General features: G+C 35.9%; 1 long non-coding RNA gene across 1 annotated transcript in view; it reads right to left on the bottom strand.

Annotated features, from left to right (window-relative positions):
- Positions 1-25,376, bottom strand: part of LOC132425548 (uncharacterized) — a 117,051-nt gene that overhangs the window by 18,039 nt on the left and 73,636 nt on the right. Inside the window, exon 2 of the long non-coding RNA XR_009519456.1 lies at positions 15,197-15,295. This is a non-coding gene — a long non-coding RNA (uncharacterized lncRNA). The remainder of the gene's footprint in view (positions 1-15,196; positions 15,296-25,376) is intronic.

The raw sequence follows: 25,376 nt of genomic DNA, 5'->3' as shown, positions 1-25,376 counted from the left end.
AAAAATGAATTCAGCGAAGTTGCAAGGTACATGATTAACACACCAAAATCAGTTGAGTTTCTAAACACAAGCAGTAAATAAGCCAAAAAGGAAATTAGAAAAACAATTCCATTTACAATAGCAACAAAAAGAATAAAATAGCTAGAAATAAATTTAATAAGGGAGATGAAAGAGTTGTACATTGAAAACTATAAAACATTGCTAAAACTATGAAGAAATTAAGGAAGACCTCAATAAATGAAAAGATATCCCATGATCTTAGATTGGAAGAATTAATATTATTAAGATGTAGCAATACTACCTAAACTGATCTACTGATTCTATCAAAATTCTAATAGCTTTATTTGCCAAAATGGAAAAGCCATTGCTCAAATTTATGTGGAATGCAGAGGGCAATGAACTGGCAAAACAATCTTGAAAAAAACAAAGTCAGAGTGCTCACACTTCCCAATTTCAAAATTTACTACAAAGCTACAGTAATCAAAGCAGTGTGGTACTGGCACAGGATAATGGAATACAACTGAGAGTCTAAAATAAGCCTATATATCTAAGCCCTATTGCTTTCTGACAAGAACCGAGACCACTCAATGGCAGAGGACAGTCTATTCAACAAATGGTCCTGGGACAACTGTATAGACACATGTAAAAGAATGAAGTTAGATCTCTACCTAACACCACAAAAATAAACTCACAATGAATCAAAGATTAAATACAAGAGCTAAAACAATAAAACTCTTGGAAGAAAACATTGGGGTAAATTTTCGTGACCTTTAGTTTGGCAATGGATTCTTAGATATGACACCAAAAGCATGAGCCACAAAAGAAAAAAATAGACAAATAGGACTTCATCAAGATTTAAAACTTTTGTACATCAAAATACGTTATCAAGGAAGTGCAAAGACAACCTATAGAATGGGAGAAAATATTGGCAAATCGTATATCTGGTATCCAGAATATATAAGGACTTTTATAACTCAACAACCACAGTACTTAACATTAACAAACATGTCTCCAAAGATATACAAATGGTGAATAAGCACATGAAAATATGCTCAATATCATTATCCATTAGGGAAATGTAAGTCAAAACCCCAATGAGATATCACTTAACACCCACTAAGACAGATAATAACAAATAGTAGTCAGGATGTGGAAAAATCAGAACCCTCACACCCTGCTGGTAGGAATGTAAAATGGTGGGGCTGCTGTAGAAAAGCTCGGTGGTTCCTCAAAATGTTAAGCACAGAACTGCCATATGACCCAGCAATTCCCCTCCTATGCATATGCCCCAGAGAACTGAGAAAACAGGTACTCAAAACAAATACTAACACACGAATGTTCATACACCACTATTCATAATAACCAAAAGGTAGAAACAATCCAAATGTCTATCTATAGATGAATGTATATCAATATTGATATACACGTAAAATGGAACATTTTTCAGCCATAAAAGGAATGAAGTGATGATACATGCTACAATGTGAATGAGTCTTAAATGAATTATGCTGTGTGAAAGAAGCCAGACACAAAGGTTACATGTTGTATAATTCCATTTACATGAAATATTCAGAATAGGTAAGCCCACAGAAACAAAAAGCAGATTGGAGGTTGGCAGGGACCGGGGAGGGAAGGATGGAGGAGTAACTGCTTAATGGGTATGGGTTTTTATTTTTAGATAATAAAAATATTTTGGAAGTAGATAGAGGTAGTGGTACACAGCATTGTAAATGTACTAAATGCCACTGAATTGTTCACTTTAAAATGCTTAATTTTATGATTTGAGAATTTCACCTTAATTAGGAAAAAATGAAAAAAATAATGCATCTGTTTATTGCATAATTTACACTTCAAAACTCCTAATTTTACCACTTTTCTGGGTTTTAAACTGATGCACCTGTTTCATTTAAACTCAATGTGAGAGGATGAGAAAATGGGTTTAACTGTTTATTCTTGATTGTTTTGTGAGTTTTCCTATGGTTTTTAATTGATTTTATTTTAGGAGAATACTTAGAATCAGACATTTTCTGTGGAAAATTAATGTACTTAAATTATACTTTAGGACTTGAAATAACTTTTTTTTTTTTTTTTTGTGGTACGCGGGCCTCTCACTGTTGTGGCCTCTCCCGCTGCGGAGCACAGGCTCCAGATGCGCAGGCTCAGTGGCCATGGCTCACGGGCCCAGCCGCTCCGCGGAATGTGGGATCTTCCCGGACCAGGGCACGAACGCGTGTCCCCTGCATTGACAGGCGGACTCCCAACCACTACGCCACCAGGGAAGCCCTGAAATAACTTTTAAACTTCATCTTACTTTTTGTTACAATGTTTCTGTAATCTTTAGAAAATCCTATCAGGAAAATACTATATATGATATTTGGAACTTAAAGTATTGCCCACCAGAGGGCTCTCATTTTTCTTCTTTTTCTTTTCAAAAAATAATGAAAGTCATATTTTAATAGATTATAGCTTATACACCTGTGAGTAAATCAAATGTATATTCTAAGTGTCTGTAGAAGCTCCCTGAATAGTACACTTAAAATAAACTTATTATGATTGAGATGCGAATAAAGCATACTTTATAAACACATACTCATGTTTTCCACATTTCTCTATAAAACTTTCTGTGAAAGGGAATTTATACAGTGAACTATTATGATTTGAACAAGAGGGAAATGAAACAAATGTTCCTTTAAAATTCACAGAGCACAACCTCCAGAATAACTAAGTGTACAGTTAATTTTAGATACTAATCTAAACCATGATGGAAGGAACTTTTCTCAACTATGTTTGGAAACACAGTCCTAATCTGAAAATTGATAAACAGAATTTATATTTAAAAAATAATTTTATTGCACCTATATTATATATGGGGGATGTGTTGGTGACTAAGATATAGTTGATTTTCTTGAGAAGCTCAGTCCATAATGGGAAACAGGCCTGTGTATAAATAATAATTGTATACTTTAACTGCTATAAAGAAGTGTGACAATCAAAAGACTTAATCTTTAATTCTCAGGGAGAATTGAAGGCTGGGAATGTTGTGTACTTTTTTAAAGTCCCTCAAGAAATTCTCATCTCCTCCTTCATTCCACAGCTGAGAACCACTGTGCCAAGTGACACTGTGGAAAGAGAAATTACCCACCTAAGAGAATCAGGGAAGTTTCCTAAACCAGAAATTAAAGATACAAGTTTCATCTGGGGAGCTCTCAGAGTAGGTGGAGGTGGCATATAAGGTAGGAGGGGCAATCCAAGTAGAGGGAAAAGAGTGATCAAAGTCATGGAGCTAAAAAGTTAACAAAATACACAAAAAACCATATGATGTCAGGAATCAGGACATGATCTGGGAAACTGCTTGGGACATGCAGGGACAAGCATCAGGACATGCTTGGGAAACTGATTAGGCCACAGTGAATGATACCAGTGGAGAGTGAGTACGGAAATCACATTTTGAAAAGCCCTGAATGCATGCAAAAGAGTTTGACTTCATCTTGTAGGAAATTTGGAAGCTGAGATTGTTTTTATGCAGGAGAATGACTTGAACAGATCATTAATTTAGTTGGCTAATTTTAATGGATCTGGGGAGCAAATTAAGGGTACAGAAGAGCAGAAGCAGTACAATGTGAGACAGAGAATCTAATTAAGAAGCAATTATTAAGCATTGAGTAGATGAGGGTCTTAATTAAGCCTGGACCAATGTGGATGGTGGAAACACAAATGAATAAAAGACATTAAGATCATTAAAGAAACATTTCAACAAGCTTCAAGCCAAACATGTAACTGTTGTCTCTCTCTGACCTTGAGCTTGGCTAGTGCTTTATGGAACTCATCCCAGAACTCCCTGAGAACTGTGTCACCTGGACTTTAATCCAAGTGAGATGGATGTAGAGGTCATCTTCTGAAATACTACTCTATCCTGTCTCACCTTCCCACAAGAGGCCACGTAGGACAGAAAAGAGTTAACAGCAGCTGGAGGAAATCTTGACCTCTATCCACCAACTTTTTGGTTAAAAAAAAAAAAGGTAGATTCTATAGTTTTTATGTAAAAGATGATTTGAGCAGGATGTGCCTGTCTATACTAATAGCTATAAATAAATCTGGAATTTATGCAATAATGGGATATAGCTGACCAGAGAATGGAAATTAGACCTGTAACATCTTTGCCCCTGAATGACTAAACACACAAAAATTAAGCAGCTCTAAACCTAAGTGGCTGAGCTGACACACACACCACACATTGTTAGTGCTTGTTTGCTACTCCAGTGTGGGAAAAGGGACAATTAGGAAGCAATTTTGAAGGCTCAAGCCCCTCAGGAAAGGAATACTACATGTATGCCTGCTTCTTGCTTGTTATCTTTTGAATCATTAGTAGTTTGGTCTTGGGCAAGACCTATGATTCTTGTGAGTGTGTTTTGACAATTCTACCCTTTGTGGCAACTCACTATGGAAAGAAAAGAGCACGAAGGTGGGTGTCTTGGTGTTGCACACTGCCATTATTTATTTAATCTATTACAGTACAGAATTTAGTGTAATACCAATTTACATACTCCTATACACATATCTATCTATCATGTAAACAATTCCCAAATTTCTATCTATGAGTCATAGATTCAGATCTTTAGTTTGGTGGAACGCAGAATACATATTTCGTCTATTATCTTCACTGGTTTGTTTACTTCTCATAACAAAATATGAGGTCAGTACCATTATTAATGCTGTTTATAGATGAAGAAACTTAATAAATGTGACCCAATCACTGTGCTCAGCCTGACCAATGTCTCCTTCCCACAGAGGAGTGAGGAGGCTGGCACAATGCACAGAGAGAAGCACTCACCCCCTCCCTTAGAAGTAACGCAGCCATCTCCCTCAGGTTCTATTCTCTGTCTGGTTAAATTCTATGACTGTATTAGTCTGCTAAGTCTGCCATCACACCATACCACAGACTGGATGGCTTAAACAGCAGAAATTTATTTATCATAATTCTGGAAGCTAGAAGTCCACAGTCAAGGTGCTTTCAGGGTTGGTTTCAGGTGAAGTTCTTTTCCTGGCTTGTAAATTTCTTGCTAGGTCTTCACATGGCCTCTTTGTTTGCTCAGAGAGAGAGAAGGATCTCTGGTAACTCACCCTCTTCTTATAAAGCCATCAGTCCTATTGCATTAGGACCCACTCTTATGACTGCATTTAACCTTAATTATCTCCGTAAAGTCCCCATCTCCAAGTACACTCAAGTTGGGGCTTAGGGCTTCAATATATGAATTTCGGAGGACACAATGCACTACATGACAATGGTTTCTGTATCTTCCTGTCCATCCATGGTTCTTTTTCTAATACTATGTCTTTGCCCACTGGACTCTCACCTTCTAATTCTTTTGAAAACCTTTCTCCTTGCCTTGACTTCAGCCCCATAGGACTCACAGAGGTGGTATTAGTTTTCTCCTTTTCTGTGCTTAGAGTGGGGTAATCAGAGACTTGCTTCTAACTGCACTTCCTTCTCTGGCCTTCAGTCTCTGCCTCTCCAGTAAGTTTTTCACATGGTCATCAGAATTATCCCCCTAAAGATTAACTGAAGTTCTCTCAGTTAGATAGACAACAAAATCAAAATTCTTCAGCATGGATTTACAATCTTGCCCAGTCTACGTTCCTTGCTGTATCATTCTGTGTTTTAGTCAGGACGTAAATTCCACCCTTAGGGAGTCCGTCACTTTACTTCCTGCCATTCAATACTTTCCATATGCCTCTGCTATGAGATTTAATTCCTTCCATCTTGTATAAGTGCTAGTTGTTTACATCACTCTTATAAAATTAGAAACCTCATTAGGGCAGAGACAGTATTTATTTATCTCTGTATACTTATCCTGACAGGTATAGTAGGTCCTCAATAATTAATTTTTAATTTATATGATGACAACAAATATTTATTCAGTTCCTACTTCATGCTAGGCCCCCTGCTTCAAGATGAAAACTAAAAAATGTTCTTATTATACTTCTTTTTCACTTTTTAAAGAAAATGATCTTTTAGTTTAGGTGACAGGTCATATGGTATAAACAAATATTTAAAAATCCTGCAATCCTTAGCCAAAGTTTCAAAGAATTCTATGGGTTCTCTTTAGTATCCAATTAGGCACAGTAGAATGAAACTACATCAAAATAAAGTGATTTAAATGAAGTACATTCCTCACACAAAGTAAGCCCAGAGGTAGGCATGTCAAGAGCTGGGATGCAGGGACTCTGAGGCTGTCAAGGACCAATGTGCCTCCACCTTTGCACCCCACATCCCTTGGATGTTGCCCTGCTGCTATGGCACTCCAGCCACCACATATACTTTCCCAGCTGGCAAGTGGAATACGAAACTTCAAGAAGTCCCATAAAGCCATTCCATTTATATCTAATCGGCCAGTGCATAATCATATGACCTGACCCATGTGTAGAGGGAGGGTGAGAAATATAATATTTTAGGTAGGCACACTGCCACCTTGAGTAAAATCAGAAATTCCTATTAAAGGAGAGCGAATGAACGGATATTTGGGTCTTGCTAGAAGAACATGTAAACTTCTTCAACCAAAATAAACCTGTAGATCTGAAATGAAATGGGATTGCAAAATGAGCTTTTAGCTATAACTGATTTGAACTTGAACTGTTTACATTCAATTAAATTATAGCTTAAATAATCACATTATTAAAATGGGACAAAAAAAAGAACCCACTGTTGAATGAAATTCAAAGTTTACTTGGCCAATGGCCCAAATACCTATCTCTCTCCCTCACCACCTACTGACCCCTGTCACCTCCAGACAATCTACCCAGCCGCACTCCCATCCATTTACTTTATGTCCTAAGGACTATTTTCCTGAGAACTCTCCTCCACAACCCTTTTCCTTGGCCTATATTGCCTCTTACCACCCTTTAAGTGCTTACATGTATATTTAAAGTAGCTTGCCCAGACAGTTTTGCGGTGATTAAGACTCATTTGCTGAATAGCAATGGAACTAATTACTCATGTCTTGGGGAAGGGCCTGAAATAAACCTCCTAGAATACAGCAACATAGAGGTTGTAGGGGTGGTGGCAAGGAATAAAATAATAGGAGCAGAGCCTTGGCAAATGACTACAAATTCCTGCACTGGCAAGAGTGCTGTTTTGAGAGGGAAGGACAAGAGAAGAGTTCCAAGTGGGAAAACCGTAACTACAATCATTTCATTTTCATTCTGTGTTCCTTCAGAAACACCAGTGTTATTCTTCCTACAAATGAGGCTGGAAAAATCTGATAAGTGTACATGTATAGTTTTGTAATATAAATCAATTTGAATGTTTTCCAAGAAAAAAACAGGTAACAAATAGCATTTTAAAAAGTTAAATTCTCTGTAAATATTTCAGGTATATTTGGGTGATGATTATCCAAGATCCTGTATTCTCTTTAACTTTTTTTTTTTTTTTTTTTTGCTGTACGCGGGCCTCTCACTGTTGTGGCCTCTCCCGTTGAGGAGCACAGGCTCCGGACGCGCAGGCTCAGCGGCCATGGCTCACGGGCCCAGCCGCTCTGCAGCATGTGGGATCTTCCCAGACTGGGGCACGAACCCATGTCCCCCGCATCGGCAGGCGGACTCTCAACCACTGCGCCACGAGGGAAGCCCTCTTTATCTCTTAATGTTAGTATCTCCACTAAACATACTCAAATGGAAAATCAGAATATCACCTCCCTCTTATTGATCATTCTGAACTATAAGCAACCAGTTAAATTTTCTTCTTAATAGCAGCTCTAGTACCAAAAAAAAAAAAAGAGAAAAAAGGTTAAAATAATATTTGAGACCTTTTCTAACAACAGCAGGTTTAATTTATGTGTTGATCTCCAATACCTTCCAGAACTACATTAAAATAGAGCAAATACATTTTTTAAAGTATAAATCCACAAGAGCATGGAGGATAAGAGAGGAAATTCCAGAGAAAAATCACTAAATTTTGGAAGCTGCAAAGCAGACTGATGAATGGTAACAGACTTGGCAGAGTGTGGTAAGAGAAATCTAAATGCCCGCAGAAGGAAATAATAATAAGAGGAAAGGTTCAAGACTGGAGGGATCTGGTGTCACAGAGGGTAACAATAAAGACACAGAAGTGACAGAAGATTGGGTTAAAAGGAGAAGTTAGATCCCAGATACCTTTTCACAACCTGTATCCCTATAACCCTCCCTGACTGCAGCAGGAAATTGAGATTTGCTCTTTGGAGAAGTCCACAAAAGAGCCTCTGTGTACAGAGAGGTGAATAACTATACTAACATTTAAGACCACGGGGCCCAGAAACAGGGAGAACACCTGGGGAAATCCTACAGCCTAGTATGAGAAAGTCAACACACAACTCCCTTCTCCTTTTCAGTCCCAAGTTCAGGCAGCAGGGCTCACAGGAGAAATTAATCACAAGAGAAAATGACTGGCTAAAGAGAGAGAACTGACATTTGTGGAACTACTAACAAAACAGACAGACCTAGCTCTATTGCCTTACTTGAGGCAAACCAGTTGACAAAAGTCCTTCTACCCACTGATAGTTTCAAATGAACTTTTTTAAGGCCTCTGTCTTAAACATCAAAGTCAGCCAAGATCACCAGTCCTATTTGGAAATCCTGCACATGAAAATAAAAGAATGGATCAATCTAATGGAGGAAAATGTAAAAAGAATACCAAAGGAAAGAGGGACAAAGGAAAATAAAACTAAAAAATAATTAACATACTCATAGAAAAGGAAAAAAAGAAGATATTGGTTCCCTGAAAAGATTAAAAAAAATCAAATCAGAGAACAAGAAAGAATTCTTAGTAATTAAATATGTGGCAGATTATAGATGTCTGCAAATTATTTGCTATTTCCTTCATTGACAGGTGGAGGGGTTGGCCTTATTGGGTCAATGAAATGTAGTAGAGGTGATATTTGGGACTTCTGCAGTTAGGTCATAAGGATGGATCCCTACAGCTATCACTGAAGATCTTGGGACATAATCATTGGGTTCCCACAGTCACCATGTAAGATATCTGACTACCCTTATAGCACCATATTCAAGAGGCTATAAGCAGACACACTGGTCAACATTTGGCTTCCTGTTAAGGCTCCAGACATGTGAGTAAAACTATTTTAAACCATTCAGACCAGCCCACCTAACAGCTCAATACATGTAACCTCCATCAACATCACTTGGAACAACTAAGTGCTGCCTAAATTCTTGGCCCACAAAATCACAAGATATACAGTCATACTTCATTTTATTGTGCTTCACTTTATTGCACTTTGCAGATATTGCATTTTTTTCACACATTGAAGGTTTGTGGCAACCCTGTGTCAAGCAAGTCTATTGGCACCCTTTTTCCAATGGCATTTGCTCACTTTGTGTCTCTGTGTCACATTTTGGTAACTCTCGCAACATTTCAAATTTTTCATTATTATTAAAACTGTCATGGCGGTCTGTGATCAGTGATCTTCGAAGTTACTACTGTAATCATTTTGGGGTGCCACAAACCATGCCCATGTAAGACGGCAAACATCAATAAATGTGTGTGTTCTGACTGCTCAACCAATCAACCGGCTTCTCCCTGTCTCTGTCCCTATCCTTGAGCCTCACTATTCCCTGAGACACAATGATATTAAAATTAGGCCAATTAATAACTCTACAATGGCCTTCAAGCATTCAAGTGAAAGGAAAAGTCGCACATCTCTCACTTTAAATCAAAAGCTAGAAATGATTAAGCTTAGTGAAGAAGGCATGTCTAAAGCTAAGACAGGCTAAAATCAAAGTCTCTTGCACCAAATGGACAGTCAAGTTATGAATGCAAAGAAAAAGTTCTTGAAGGAAATTTAAAGTGCCACTCCAGTGAACACACAAATCATAAGCAAGCAAAACAGCCTTATTGCTGTCATGGAGAAAGTTGTACTGGTCTGGAACACACCAGCCACAACATTCCCTTAAGCCAAAGCCTAATCCAGAGCAAGGCCCTAACTCTCTTCAATTCTGCGCAGGCTGAGAACAGTGGGAAAGATGCAGAAGTTTGAAGCTAGCGGCGCTCGGTTCATGAGGTTTAAGGAAAGAAACCATCTCCATAACATAAAAACTAAAGTGAAACAGCAAAGTGCTGATGTAAAAGTTGTAGCAAGTTATCCAGAAGACCCAGCTAAGATAATTAATGAAGGTGGTTACACTAAATAACAGATTTTCATTGTAGATGAAACAGCCTTCTATTGGAAGAAGATGCCATCTAGGATTTTCATAGCTACAGTGGAAAAGTCAATAGCTGGCTTCAAAGCTTCAAAGGGGCAGCTGCCTCTCTTGTTAGGGGCTAATGCAACTGGTGCTTTAAGTTGAAAGCAATGCTCATTTACCGTTCTAAAAATCCTATGGCCCCTAATAATGGTGCTAAATTTACTCTGCCTGTGCTCTATAAATGGAACAACAAAGCCTAAATGACAACACATCTGCTTATCGCATGGTTTACTGAATATTTTAAGCCCACTGTTGAGAACCTGTGCTCAGAAAAAAAGATTCTTTTCAAAATGTTACTGCTCACTGACAATGCACCTAGTCACCCAAGAGTTCTGATGGAGATGTACAATGAGATTAAGATTGTTTTCATGCCTGCTAACACAACATCCATTCTGCAGCCTGTGGATCAAGGGGTAAATTTGACTTTCAAGTCTTATTATTTAAAAAATACATTTCACAAGGCTATAGTTGCCATATCCAGTGATTCCTCTGATAGATCTGGGCAAAGTCAACTGAAAACCTTCTGGAAAGGATTCATCATTCTAGATGCCATTAAGAACATTCATGATTCCTGGGAAGAGGTAACAGCAACATTCACAGGAGTTTGGGAGAAGTTGACTTCAACCCTCATGGATGACTGTGAGGGGTTCAAGACTTCAGTGGAGGAAGTAACTGCAGATGAGGTGGAAATAGCACGAGAACTAGAATTAGAAGAGTCTGAAGATGTGACTAAATTGCTGCAATCTCATGATAAAACTTTAAGGGATAAGGAGTTGCTTTTAATGAATGAGCAAAGGAAGTGGTTTCTACAGATGGAAGGAGATGCTGTGAAAATTGCTGAAATAAAAACAAAGCATTTAGAGTATTACACAAACTTAGTCGATAAAGCAATGGCAGAATTTGAGAGGAATAACTCCATAATTTTGAAAGTTCTACTGTGCGTAAAATGTTATCAAACAGCACTGCATGCTAGAGAGAAATGGTTTGTGTAAGGAAGAGTGAATCAATGCAGCAAAACTTCACTACTGTCTGATTTTAAGAAATTACGGAAAAAAAGAAAAAAGAAATACCTGGGGAATGAGAAGTAGCCCCATTATGTTCTTTGGGTGAAAAAGTGACTTGAAAAGCCCATCTTTCTTTTGTACTTCTACTTGTCCCCTAATTGTGTGCTTTCTTTTGAATTTGCATTCCTCAGTGTACAGAGAGGAATTTATATGTTACATTTTTAAAGAATGAAACATTACTGAATAAGTGACTTAGAAGGTTAAGTGTTTGGGTTTCAGATGGCTGTGATTTCCACTTTAATGTTTTAATATCACATATGGGTTGCATAGTCCTTGTTGACCTTGATTTTTGTTATTGTCCCTGCTGCAGTTTCCTCTATTGATCCTGTTATCAGTAGGTCTTAACCTTAACCAGAAGCAGCCACCAGCAAAACCAGCATAAACGTAAGCTTCACAGCCCAGGCTCTATGTCTTGGGACTTTTGCAAGAGTAGTCATAGTGTAGAAGGTACTGTTAAACCTAAAATCTGGATGACCATTTACACATAACTCTTTAAGACTGTATTCCAAGAAAATTATATTTGTTCCAAGGTAGCTCAAAACTCTTTGAAAATCCCCTTGAGAAAGTGGGACACACAATCAGATTTTAAATTAATTAACTAATTAATTAATCTATTTTTGGCTGCATTGGGTCTGTTGCTGCGTGCGGGCTTTCTCTAGCTACGGCAAGTGGGGGCTACTCTTCACTGCGGTGCACTGGCTTCTCATTGCGGTGGCTTCTCTTGTTGCAGAGCATGGGCTCTAGGCACATGGGCTTCAGTATTTGTGGCACAGGAGCTCAGTAGTTGAAGCTCTCAGGCTCTAGAGCGCAGGCTCAGTAGTTGTGGCACACGGGCTTAGTTGCTTCACAGCATGTGGGGTCAACCGGACCAGGGATCAAACCTGTGTCCCCCACCTTGGCAGGTGGATTCTTAACCACTGCGCCACCAGGGAAGTCCCAGCAATAAAGTAGTTTTAAATTAAGGAATATGCATTATTTTTTAGATACAATGCTATGGCATACTTAATAGAGTAGAACATAATGTAACCATAACTTTTATATGCATTTGGAAACCAAAACTTTCATGTGACTCATTTTATTGCAATATTCACTTTACTGTGCTGGTCTGGAGCCAAACCTGCAATATCTTCAAGGTATGCCTCTAATAAAACAAGTATTATAAGGTGCTATGTTTGGAGTAGTTTATTACACAGCAGTAGATAACTACAACAAGGTTGGATGATAAAGTTAAAGAAACTTCCAGGAAATTAGAACAAACAGATAAAGAGATCAAGAGACAAAAAATATTATTAATCCAGAGGTCCAATACCCAATAGGAGCTCTTTAAGGCAAAAATAAGAGCAAATAGAAGGAAGTAGATTATAATTTAAAACACACGTGCATGCACACGCACGCACACATGCACACACACACACACACACACACACACACACACACACACACAAGGAAGTCTTCTTTGAACTGGAGAAAAATGAGTTTCCAGACTGAATGGATTCAATAAGTGTAATAAAAACTTAAAAGAACAAATAGGGACAAACGAAAATTCTGTAAGTTTCTAGAAGGAAAAAAATAAAGTTGACCTATGAAAGACTGATGTCATCAAATGGCACCAGACATCTCTAAAGTTATACTGGAGTCAAGCAGCAATGCTTTCAAAGTTCTTGGGAAAACTAGTTTCCAATCTAGAATTCTATAATCTCTCAAACTACAAATCAAATTTGGTGATAAAAACATATATTTTCATCTCACAAAATCTTAAAACATTTATACCCCATGGACCTTTTCTCAGGAAGCTAGTGGATATGGCCTATCACCAAAATGAAGGCATAAATTCAAAAACAGCAATATATGGAATCCAGGAATCACAGATGCAAGTCAAAGACAACTGATTTTGGAAATCTGTGTCGTCTTTCTTTTTCTTCCTCAGTCTAATTAAAGGATTAATAATTTTATTGATAGCTGATTTTCTATAATATTTATCCATTTTTTACTTAACTGATTTCTGATACTATATTTATTATTTCCTTTCTTTTACTTACACTGGTTTTTAATTTCTTCTTTTTTAGCTTCTTAAATTGGAACTTTAGATCACTGATATTAAATCATTTATTTTTTCTAATAAAAGTATTTAAAGATATAAATTTTTCTCTAAGCACTGATTTAGCAATACTTCACATATTTTAATACACTTGATATATTGTATTTTCATTTTCAACCAGTTTGAAATATAATTTCCTTTGCAATTTCTTGTTTAATCCATGGATTATTTAGCAAAATATAATTTAATTTCCTAATATTTGATAATTCCAGATATCTTTCTATTATTAATTTCTAACTTAATTCCCTTCTAGTCAGAAAACATACTCTGTAAGTTTAAACTGTTTTCAGTTTATTGAAGCTTGTCTATGGCTTAGCTGATAGCATATTTGGTGAATGTTAATGTGCAGGTCCCACCCCACCCAACCTGGTAGGCAGCCCCAGGTGGCATCAGTGCCCCTCCTAAGTGGCTCCAGGTCCAAGGGACCAGCCCTGCCCACCAGCATGCCTGCAGCAATTGTAGCTCAACCACAACAGGAGCATACATGCAGCGCACACAGGAGAGACACTGGGTACACCTGGCTCTGGTAACCAGGAGGGATTGTGCCAGTGGGCCCCAGAGAATACCTTCTACATAAGGCCACTTTAAGACTGGAAGACATAGCTGATATAACTAGTACATAGAAACAAACACAGAGACACAGGCAAAATGAAGATGCAAATACCTTCCAAACAAAAAATAAGACAAAACCCTAGAAAAAGAACTAAATGAAATAGAAATCAGCAATTACCAGATAAAGAGTTTAAAGTAATAGTCATAAAAATTCTCATCAAACTCAGGAGAATAATGGATGAACACAGTGAGAACTTCAAGAACGAGATAGAAATTATAAAAAGAATCAATCAGAACTGAAGAATACAACAACTGAAATGAAAAATACACCAGAGGGAATCAACAGGAGATTTGAGGATGCAGAAGAACAAATCAGAGATCTGGAAGACAGGGTAATGGAAATGAATAAATCAGAACAGTAGAAAGAGAACAGAAAGTTTTAAAATGAGGATAGTTTAAGGGACCTCTGACACATCAAGTTTACTAACATTCTCATTATAGGGATCTCAGAGGAGAAGAAAGAGAGAAAGGGACAGAGAAACCTACTTAAAGAAATACTGGCCAAAAACTTCCCTAAGCTGGCAAAGGAAACAGACATCCAAGTCCAAAAGGCACAGAGAGTCCCAAATCAGATGAACCAAAACAGACCCACACCAAGACACATTATAATTAAAGTATCAAAAGTTAAAGGGGGATCTTAAAAGCAGCAGGAGGAAAACAGCTAGTTATGTACAAGGGAACCATGTTAGACTATCAGCTAATTATTCAACAGAAATTTTACAGGCCAGAAGGGTACAGCACAATATATTCAGGGTGCTGAGAGTAAAAAACTTACAATTAAGTATTCTCTATCCAATAAGGTTATCATTCAGAATTGAAGGGAGAGATTGTTTCCCAGACAAGCGAAAGCTAAAAACGTTCATCACCACTAAACCAGCCTTACAAGAAATGTTAAAGGGACTTCTTTAAATGGAAAAGAAAAGGCCATAACTAGAAATAAGAAAATTATGAAAGAAAAAATTTCACTGGTATATATATATGAGGTTCATATATAACAAGACAGATAGAGTGAATTCTATTAATAAAAGCCCTTCATTTTTTACTCCCTCCAATGTTTTACGTTTTTGCCATCATATTTTACACTAAAGAAAATAATGATTACAAGGGAAGAGAGCAAGAAAAGGAGAAAGGAACAGAGAAGAACTATAAAAACAACCAGAAAACAATTAACAAAATAGCAATAAGTACATACCTATTAATAATTACTTGAAATTTAAATGGACCAACTACTTCAGTCAAGAGACGTAGGGTGGCTGAATGGATGAAAAAACAGGACCCATCTATATGCTGCCTACAAGAAATAAGAAAGAAATCATATCAAATATCTTTTCAACCACGACAATATGAAACTAGAAAGCAGTTACAGTCATCCCTTGGTATCCACAGGGGATTGGTTCCAGGAATTCCCATGGATACAAAAATCCATAAATTTTCAAGTCTCTTACAGTCAGCCCTTCATAGCCACAGATTCTACATCCATGGATATGGAGGGCCAACTGTATACTTATTGAAAAGAAATCTGCAGACCCACGCAGTTCAAACCTACATTGCTCAAGGGTCAAATGTACAAGAAGAAAACTGAAAAAAAACCCACAAACATGTGAAAGCTAATCCACATGCTACTAAACAACCAATGGTCAATGAATAAATCAATGAGGAAATTAAAAAATACCTTAAGACAAATAAAAATGGAAACAACCTTCTAAAGTCTATGGGACACAGCAAAAGCTGTTTTAACAGGGAAGTTTATAGTGATACAACATTACCCCAGGAAATAAGATCTAAAAATCTCAAATAAATAATCTAACCTTATACCAAAATGCACTAGAAAAAGAATAATGAACAAAGCCCAAAGTCAGGCTTTGAAGGAAATAAATAATAAAGATCAGAGTGTAAACAAATGAAATAGAGTCTAAAAAAAAACAATAGAAAAGATCAGTGAAACTAAGAGTTGCTTTTTTGAAAAGAAACAAAATCAATAAAACTTTACCCAGTCTCCTCAAAAAAAAAAAAAAAAAGGCCCAAGTAAATGAAATCAGAAATGAAAGTGGAAAAGTTACAACTGACACGACAGAAATACAGAGGATCATAAGAGATTACTGTAAACAACTGTACACCAAAAAATTGGGCAACCTAGAAGGAATGGATAAATTACTAGAAATGTATAATCTTCCAATATTGAATCAGGAAGAAATAGAAAGTCTGAACACACTAATCACTAGCATTGAAATTGAATCAGTATTTTAAAACTCCCAACAAACAAGAGTCCTGGTCCAGATGGCTTCAAAGGGGAATTCAACCAAACATTTGAAAAAGAATTTAATACCTAGCCTTCTCAAACTATTCCAAAAAACTGAAAAGGAAGAAATGCTTCCAAACTCCCTCTACGAGGCCAGCATTACCCTGATACTAAAACCAGACACTACAAAGAAAATTACAGGCCAATATCCCTGATGAACACAGATGCAAAAATCCTCAACGAAATATCAGCAAACTGAATTCAACAATACATTAAAAGGATCATACACCATGATCAAGTGGGATTTGCTCCAGGGATGGAAGGATGGTTCAATATCCACTGATCAATCAATGTGATCCATCACATTAACAAAGCAAAGGATAAAAATTGTAGGACTATCTCAGTCAATGCAGAAAAAGAATTTGACAAAATTCAATATCCATTTACAATAAAAACTCTTAACAAAGTGGTATAGAGGGAACATACTTCAACATAATATAGTTCATATATGACAAACCCCAAGCCAACATCATACTCAGTGGTGAAAAGCTGAAAGCATTTTTTCTAATATCAGAAACAAGTCAAGCATGTCCACTCTTGCCACTTTTATTCAACATAGAATTTTAAGTCCAAGTGACAGCACTGAAACAAGAAAAAGAAATAAAAGAAATCCAATTGAAAAGGAAGAAGCAGAACTATCACTATTTGTAGATGACATGATACTGTATATAGAAAACCCTAAAGACTCCACCAAAAAATATTAGGACTAATAAATGAATTTAGTAAAGTTGCAGGATACAAAATCAATATATAGAAACCTGTTGCATTTCTATATACTAATAAAAACTATCGGAAAGAGAAATTAAGGAAACAATCCCACTTACAATTGCATCAAAAAGAATAAAATAACTAGGAATATGTTTAACCATGGAAGTGAAAGACCTGTACTCTGAAAGTAAGATGCTGATGAAGGAAATTAAAGACAACACAAATAAATAGAAAGATATACTGGGGCCATGGACTGGAAGAATTAATGTGGTTAAAATATCCATACTACTCAAAGCAATCTACAGATTCAAAACAATCCCCATCAAAATGCCAATGGCATTTTTTACAGAACTGGAACTAGTCATCCCAAAATTGGTTTGGAACAAGAAGACTCCAAATAGCCAAAGCAATCTTACAAGAAGCCTGGAGGTGTCATGCTCCTTGATTTCACACTATACTATAAAGCCATAGTAATCAAAATTGTATGGTACTGGCACAGAAACAGACACATACATCAATGAAACGGAATAGACTGCCCAGAAATAACTCCATCCTTATATGATCAATTAATTTATGATAAAGGATCCAAAACTATATAATGGGGGAAAGACATTCTCTTCAGTAAACGCTGTTGGGAAAACTGGACAGGTATATTCAAAAGAATCAAACTAGACCACTTTCTTACACCATATACAAAAATAAACTCAAATTGCCTTAAAGACTTAAATATAAGACCTGAAACCATAAAATGCCTAGAAGAAAACACAGGCAGTACACTTTTTGACACCAGTCTTAGCAATACTTTTTGGATTCATCTCCTCAGGCAAGGGAAACAAAAGCAAAAATACACAAATGAGACGACCTCAAACTAAAAAGCTTTTGCACAGGAAGGAAATGATCAACGAAATGAAAAGCCAACCTACAGAATGGGAGAAGTTATTTGCAAGTAATATATCTGATAAGGGGTTAATATCCAAAATATGTAAATGACTCATACAACTCAGTCTAAACAACAAAAAAAATCCAATTAAAACATGGGCAGAGAACCTGAATAGACATTTTTCCAAAGAAAACATACAAATGGCCAATAGACACATGAAAATATGCTGAACATCACTAACCATCAAGGAAATGCAAATCAAAACCATGGTGACATACCATCTCACACCTGTCAGAATGGCTATTATCCAAAAGACAAGAAATAACAAGTGTTGACAAGGATGTAGAGAAAGGGGAAACCTCATACACTGTTGATGGGAATGCAAATTGGTGCAGGTTCTATGAAAAATAGTATGGAGGTTCCTCAAAAAATTAAAAATAGAATTTTTAATTCTATTGATGATGATCCAGTAATTCCATATGATCCAGTAATTCCACTTCTGGGTATCTATCCAAAGAAAATGAAAACACTAATTTTAAAAGATATATGCGTGCCTATGTTCATTGCAGCATTATTTACAATAGCTAAGATATAGAAGCAACCAAAGTACACATAAATAGATGAATGGATATAAAAGATGTGGTGTATATGCATACGATGGAATATATTACTCAGCCATAAAAAAGAATGAAATATTGCTATTTGCAACAACATGGATGGACATAGAGGGTATTATGCTATATGAAATAAATCAGACAGAGAATGACAAATACTGTATATTTTCACTTATATGGGGAATCTAAAAAAACAAACAAAACAAAACAGAAACAGACTTATAGATACAGAGAACAAACAGATGGTTCCCAGAGGGGAGGGAGGTGGCAGGTTGGGTGAAATAGGTGAAAGGAATTAAGAGATGCAAACTTCCAGTTACAAAATAAATAATCACAGGTATGTAATATACAGCATAGGGAATATAGTCAATAATACTGAAATGACTCTGTATGGTGACAGATGGTTACTAGACTTACACGGTGATCAATTAGTTATGTATATAAATGTCAAATCATTATATTATATACTTAAATCTAATATAATATTGTATGCCAACTATAATTAAATAAAAAAATATAAAAAGAAAAAAAAAGGCTGAGGAACTCTTCCAGATTAAAAGAGACTAAAGAGACATGAAAATAAAATATAATTTATGACCCTAGATTGGATCCTGGACTGGGAAAAAATAGCTATAAAGGATATAACTGAAACAACTAATCAAATGTGAGTATGGACTGTGGATTGGATAACAGTATCATATCAATGTTACATTTCCTGTTTGACTGCTAAACTGAGGTGATGTAAAGGAATGACCACATTCTTAGGAAATATGCACTGAAGCATTTAGAATAAAACAGCGCACTCTCTCCAACTTACTTTTAAATGTTTTTAGAATACACAGAAAACGTGTGTGTGTGTGTGTGTGTGTGTGTGTGTGTGTGTGTGTGTAGAGAGAGAACATAAAACAAATGGGGTAAAATAGGTATAAACTACTATGTATAAAATGAATAAGCTACAAGATATATTGTACAAAACAGGGAATATAGCCAATATTTTATAACTATATATGGAATATAACCTTTAAAACTTTGAAATCACTATGTTGTATACCTTAAACTTGTATACTTGAAACATATAATATTGTACATCAACTATACTTCAATTAAAAAGAACTGAAAAATGAGGTAGAAATGTAAACAATTGGTAAATCTGTACAAAAGCCTTATTCGAGTAACTTTTCTATAAACAAGAAAGAATAGTAAAATAAAATCTAAAAAAATTACCATGAAAACTTCTTAAAGAGTTGTATTAGTTAGGATATATGAAAGGGCAAATTGAGAAGAGGTATATAGTTCTACGTTTCTTTTAACGTAAAGTATTCCATGAATTAAAAGAGTCTAAATGGCACTAAATTAACACTCAATTTACAATAAAAATAAAAGTAGCCACTATTTATGAAGATCGTATTTTGTACAGGCATTGTACTAGGCATTTGACACACATGTTTATTTTACATAACAATCCTATAACACTGAACTATAATAGTACACATTTTACAATGAAGAAACTGAAGTGAAAAGAAGCTGCTTAAAATCATACAGTGAGTAGAAATGTCCAGATTTGAACCCAAGACTATATCACTTTAAAATGTGTGCTGTTCAACGTTGTACAGTACTGATTTCCAAATATAGTGTGCCTGTTTGGAAATTCAGTCCATCAATTCCTTGAAGTTGATGAGTTGGAGTTTGGGGGTTTTATTTGCCAAGAGTAAGACATATAGTATGTTTGTTTTTCTCTTTAGCAGAGGATTTGCTCAAGCTTGTCTAAAGCACTGTGGTCTTTGGCTCACACCATCTTAATAAAACCCAGGTGTATTTAGCCAGATTATATGACACATGTTCAGGTTCATGTTTGATTTCAAATTAAATATCTATTTGATTTATGGTAAAGAATTTACCTCTCTCTTTCCCATGCGGATTCTAATTCTAATCTTCAATCTGCTCTTCCAATGCTTCTAGCACTTAGAGTTTTCCCATTAAAACTTTTCATTGTTATTTTTTATAATCACTAGAGACTGTTACTTAGCCCAGCACCTGTTGTTATTTCCTTGATTTTTTTCTTTCAGGGAAGAAATGAACTTATATTAATGTGACTACACTGTATTTTAGCAAATTCCTCAGAGAAAAATGTTATTTTTGGTCCCCTAGAAGTATTTGATTATACCAGTTTATAACTTTATAATAATACAGATCATTTAAGCACTTAAAATTTCAATTAGTTTCAATTTCAATTTTGATACATATAACTGTATGAAATTTACTCTCTATACTTCTCACATTTTGGAGAAAAGGCATAAAGGTGAACACAGTTACACTTTAGAAACAGATAATTTGAATTCTAATATGGTTGATAAATCAGGTTACATAAAATCTAAACATATTGGAATTTTCATCATCAAGATGAACTGAAACCCAAACCTACATGAAAGTTCAAAAACACTTCATGACTAACTTATTTTATTCATTCTAGTCTTTCTACAGTTCTTGATTAGTCTAACACCAGACTCACTGTTTCCACAATTGTGTAAGACAAGCTTTTGAGTTGGCTAAAATTAGGAAGCAGAGAAAAGTCTCAGGCCAAAGGCTGTTTTCCATTGCCTTTGCTTTACTGCAGTTTTATGTACTTGAAAAACCAACAAAGAGAAAATCCTCTTTCATGAGATTTCCAGATTTTTTTTTTTTAGAGATAAAAGTTCAGTAAAATATGTAAACACTGGAATTGTTACTAAACTCTGAGTTGTCAAGTGTCATTTTGATTCATTACATATGACCTATCAATTTTAGATAAAGAGCCTGCCAGCAGGTAAAATTGTCTCTACCGCATAATGCGGTTGAGAACACAGGTTTTGCTGGGACATTTGCCAGTGTGCTATATGAGTGAAAGGACGAGGTCCATCTGTATTAAACTTATTTTCTTCCCTTCATTAATGGGAGGAACAATCATGTCTCAAAATCCTATTGGAAGGTAAGCTGACCGGCCATTAATAGGACCCAGCTTAGTCACTGGTACTTTTAGCTGTGCCACAGCTATATTTTGCTACCATTCTGGACCCAGATGGGACCTTAAAGATACACTAATCCACAATTTTGAATTTATATATAAAAAGCTGAGATTCAGATAGATTAACTGGCTTGTACACTGGGATTCTGTAGTCAAGCTAGAACACAGAATACCCATTTCCTGATTTAGGACTTATTTTGGCTTTTTGTTTGTCTGTGGACCCAACAAAAGCAACTGGTTTTACAATTTTAACTCACTTTCTTTCTGTGGAAATGTGAGATGCCTGTAGGAATCGCCAAGATCACTCCTTCCGTCCCTCTTCTCAGCAGGAATGGTCTTGAAGCACGCAGGTGGACAAGCACCGTGTCAACAGTGAAATATGCGCACATTATGCACTTAGTATGTTCAGGTGTTGATGATCACTTTGGTATTCTCTCCCAGGAGCCCTATCCTCTCATAGTTAGAATAAGGAGGACGGTCTAAGCAACCAGCCAGCTTACGCATGTGATAATAGCAAAGGGAGCCTCCACATTTACTCCATCTTTGTGTCCTCTGTGCAGGGATGTTGATCAATGGTACAAGAGAGGTTAACTTGAATTTCAGTTAGAGGATTTATTAATTATATCCACCTGAGCAGAGACAGCAGGTGAAGCACTTGGTCTGCAGTTCCCCAGATATATTATACATTCTAGTGCACAGACCGGAGTCTTTCCTTTCTGCTCACAAAACTGCCCCTCACTTCTCCGTACCTCTTCCTTCAAGATGGAGCTAACTTCTCTGTTAAGTACTTTACGAATTACCTCATTTAATTTTTATCATAATACTGTGAAGTAGGTGTTATTTTTTCCATTTTACAGTGGAAAAAACTGAGTAAAATAGACGTTAAGCAACCTCTCACAGGTCTCTTGCTTGTGCACTGTGAGACCACCAGCTCAAAGCCCTAACGGCTGATCAGTACGCCTCATATCTTCAAATGTAATTTTAAAGTAGCAGGAATGGAAATATAATAATAACAGGATTTAATTCCTTTATGGTAAGGATAATTTCTAGGTAAGGTATTGACTCTGAAGTGTAAGAAACATAGTGCTTTCAATCTAATACGTAGGAAAAAAATGTGAAAGAAATGAACTAAAATGTTCTACAAAAAAGATTAAACTAGTTGTTAACTTCTAATCTAATTAAAGAGTCTATTGGCACCACAAAATATCCTGACAGGTAGTAATTCATCAAGGATTTCTGTACAGTTAATAATACAATAGAGAAAGCTATATATTGTTCCAATTCGTTTTCATTTTATCCTCAACTAGGCTGTACATAAAGTATTGAGAAACCCTTTAGAACTCAAGTGAGCTATTGGTTTACCCCATTAACTAAAATCCACTTAATTGAAGTGTGTGTGTGTGTGTGTGTGTGTGTGTGTATTAGGGAGGAGGTGGAAATAATAATATACATTTTAAGTGTACTGAAAAATGCTTCTTACACAATCATATAACCACAACATACATTCAAAATGAGAGGAAGAGAGAGAGAGAAAGAAGCTGGAAAGGGCTGTTACGCATATTTTAGATCAAAATTGCTTTAAAAACAAATAATAATATCAGAGCTCTTTTAGTATAAGAGCAACAAAACATTCATTTTAAAACACAGAATCAATGCTTCACATTTGCTGTAAGAATACCATTACATTAACTACTAGGCTGTCCTGCTCTAGCTCACATTAGTGGTTTTGTTTCTGACAAAACACAAATGGGGACTGCATAGTTGAAAGCTGCTAAATCCACTACTTCTCCTTAAGTCTTTCTTTTGGCTGATAGTACTAGGTTATTTAAACAGTAACAGTTGCCATAATTTTATTGTTGAGGTCTTTACCCACTATTATTATCCTTTAAAAAGAGGAACTGTAAATGACAAATGACCAATTCAAAGAAGACACAGACAACTTTTATCTATTCACTGAGAAACTTTACATGCTTCAATTTTCTGTCTACGAGGAGCGACACCTCATCTGGATAGCTTGCAAAATCTTGTTTTAATGAAACACATTCGGAATCTGATTTTAATGGAACACATTTTTACCTTTATGACATGCTTTCTGAAATAAAATACAGGTTTGCAGCAGCACTATGTGTGGCTCATCGATAAACTTCAGGCAACCACCTGCAAGCCTCTCTCTCTCTCTCATCAATGCTTTAATTTCCTTTGGCTTATTATAAGCCACTTCACATTTCTCAAGATGAAACAAAGGGGAAAAGACTCCCTTACTTTAAGTTCAGGATTTAATCTTCTAATAATAGTGTTTTGTATCTATGTAATGCTCTGCTCTCAAATGTAACCTACTGTACAGTAATTAGATCTTCTCACTGCTCCAGCATTATTTTTCAGGCAGTAGAAAAAAAAATGTTGGAATGTCAGGGTATGTTGGAAAGATCTTGCACAGAGGAGCTTAATCTGAGGGAAGTGTCACAGGGGGTATTTAAGAACCCAGGGAAAGAGGTCAGCTTATACTTTAAGAAATCCATGAATGATCCAGCAATAGCAATATAAAAATAGAAGTCTACTGTCTTTTACATAAAGGAATGCTTGTTTTGAAAACTGTAATAAACAAGTACATCCTCTTCATGTGTTAATTCTTGATAAGTAAATTACAAATTATAGTATTCATATAAGTAATCTTTGTATTTTTTGCAGGCTGAGATTGAACAGACATGCCCTTTAAAATCCTCCCCCTTTAAATCTGAATTACAATATATTGAATGAAATGCTAGAATGTAGACCAGATCTCAACTGTGTGTGACAAGAATATCTGAACTGATGCTATTCTGCCTGGTCATCTTTCCAGCTAGTCAATACATCTTTGAACTCTAGTTGATAGTAATTAATTCTGACGGGTCACTTTACCATCAAAGATTATCTCTGACATGACATTGCTACTTGGTGACCAGATCTTGTAACTCACACATCAAACATTTTATTCCACACTTATTATAGCATTTTCAACTATATCAGAGAAAATCCTAAGCATACACAGAAATTAACACCAAAGACTGCTTTTTAAAATGTACATGATTTCTTTAGGTTTTCAAATATTTTTCAGGTTAATTAAATTGAAGATAAAAGGCATCAACTTTATTTAGGAAAGAAAAAACTCAGATGAATATACTCACTTATACTATTCAGCATTCTAATATTCATATCAAATATAGATAAACTTGAAGTTTATGTTGGATTTCTAATAATTTTTCCTCCATTTATTATTGCTCATTCTTCAACTTGCCGGTTAATACTTTTTACATTCTAGACCCCTCTTTTTCACTCTATGAACATGACTTATAGCTGACCCTTGAACAACATAGGGCTTAGGGGTGAGAACCCACCAGTAGAAACTCTGAGTATAACTTTACAATCGGACCCCCATATGCACAGTTCCACATCCATGAATTCAACCAACCTCAGACATTTAGTACCGTAGTATGTATTTATTGAAAATAATCTATGTATAAGTGGCTCAGTTCAAACCCATGTTTTTCAAGGGTCAACTGTAGTAATATAACTTTTCATACTGAACAAGTTATGCTAACTTTCCACAGTGAGGACTATCAAAATGAATAACACAGAACCAAATAATTTCTGAACCTACTGCATCTTTTAAATTCTTTATCTTTTATGCATATGGTTAATGACAACCTATTAGCAATACTCCAATTGTATTCTAGTCTTTTAAATATCCTTTGATGGCTTGGAAAAATCATCACACCTTCTGTGAAGTGAAAAAAAAAAATAACCAACTCAAAATATTTGAATTTTTGCCACTGAACATGTTAAATGAGCTAAATAATGGGAAACACATTCACAATATATTTTAATGGTAAG

This window comes from Delphinus delphis, chromosome 5 (assembly GCF_949987515.2).
Source record: "Delphinus delphis chromosome 5, mDelDel1.2, whole genome shotgun sequence".
Taxonomy (NCBI): domain Eukaryota; kingdom Metazoa; phylum Chordata; class Mammalia; order Artiodactyla; family Delphinidae; genus Delphinus; species Delphinus delphis.
Note: the sequence above shows the minus strand (reverse complement) of the source record. Positions and strands in the feature narration are given on the sequence as shown.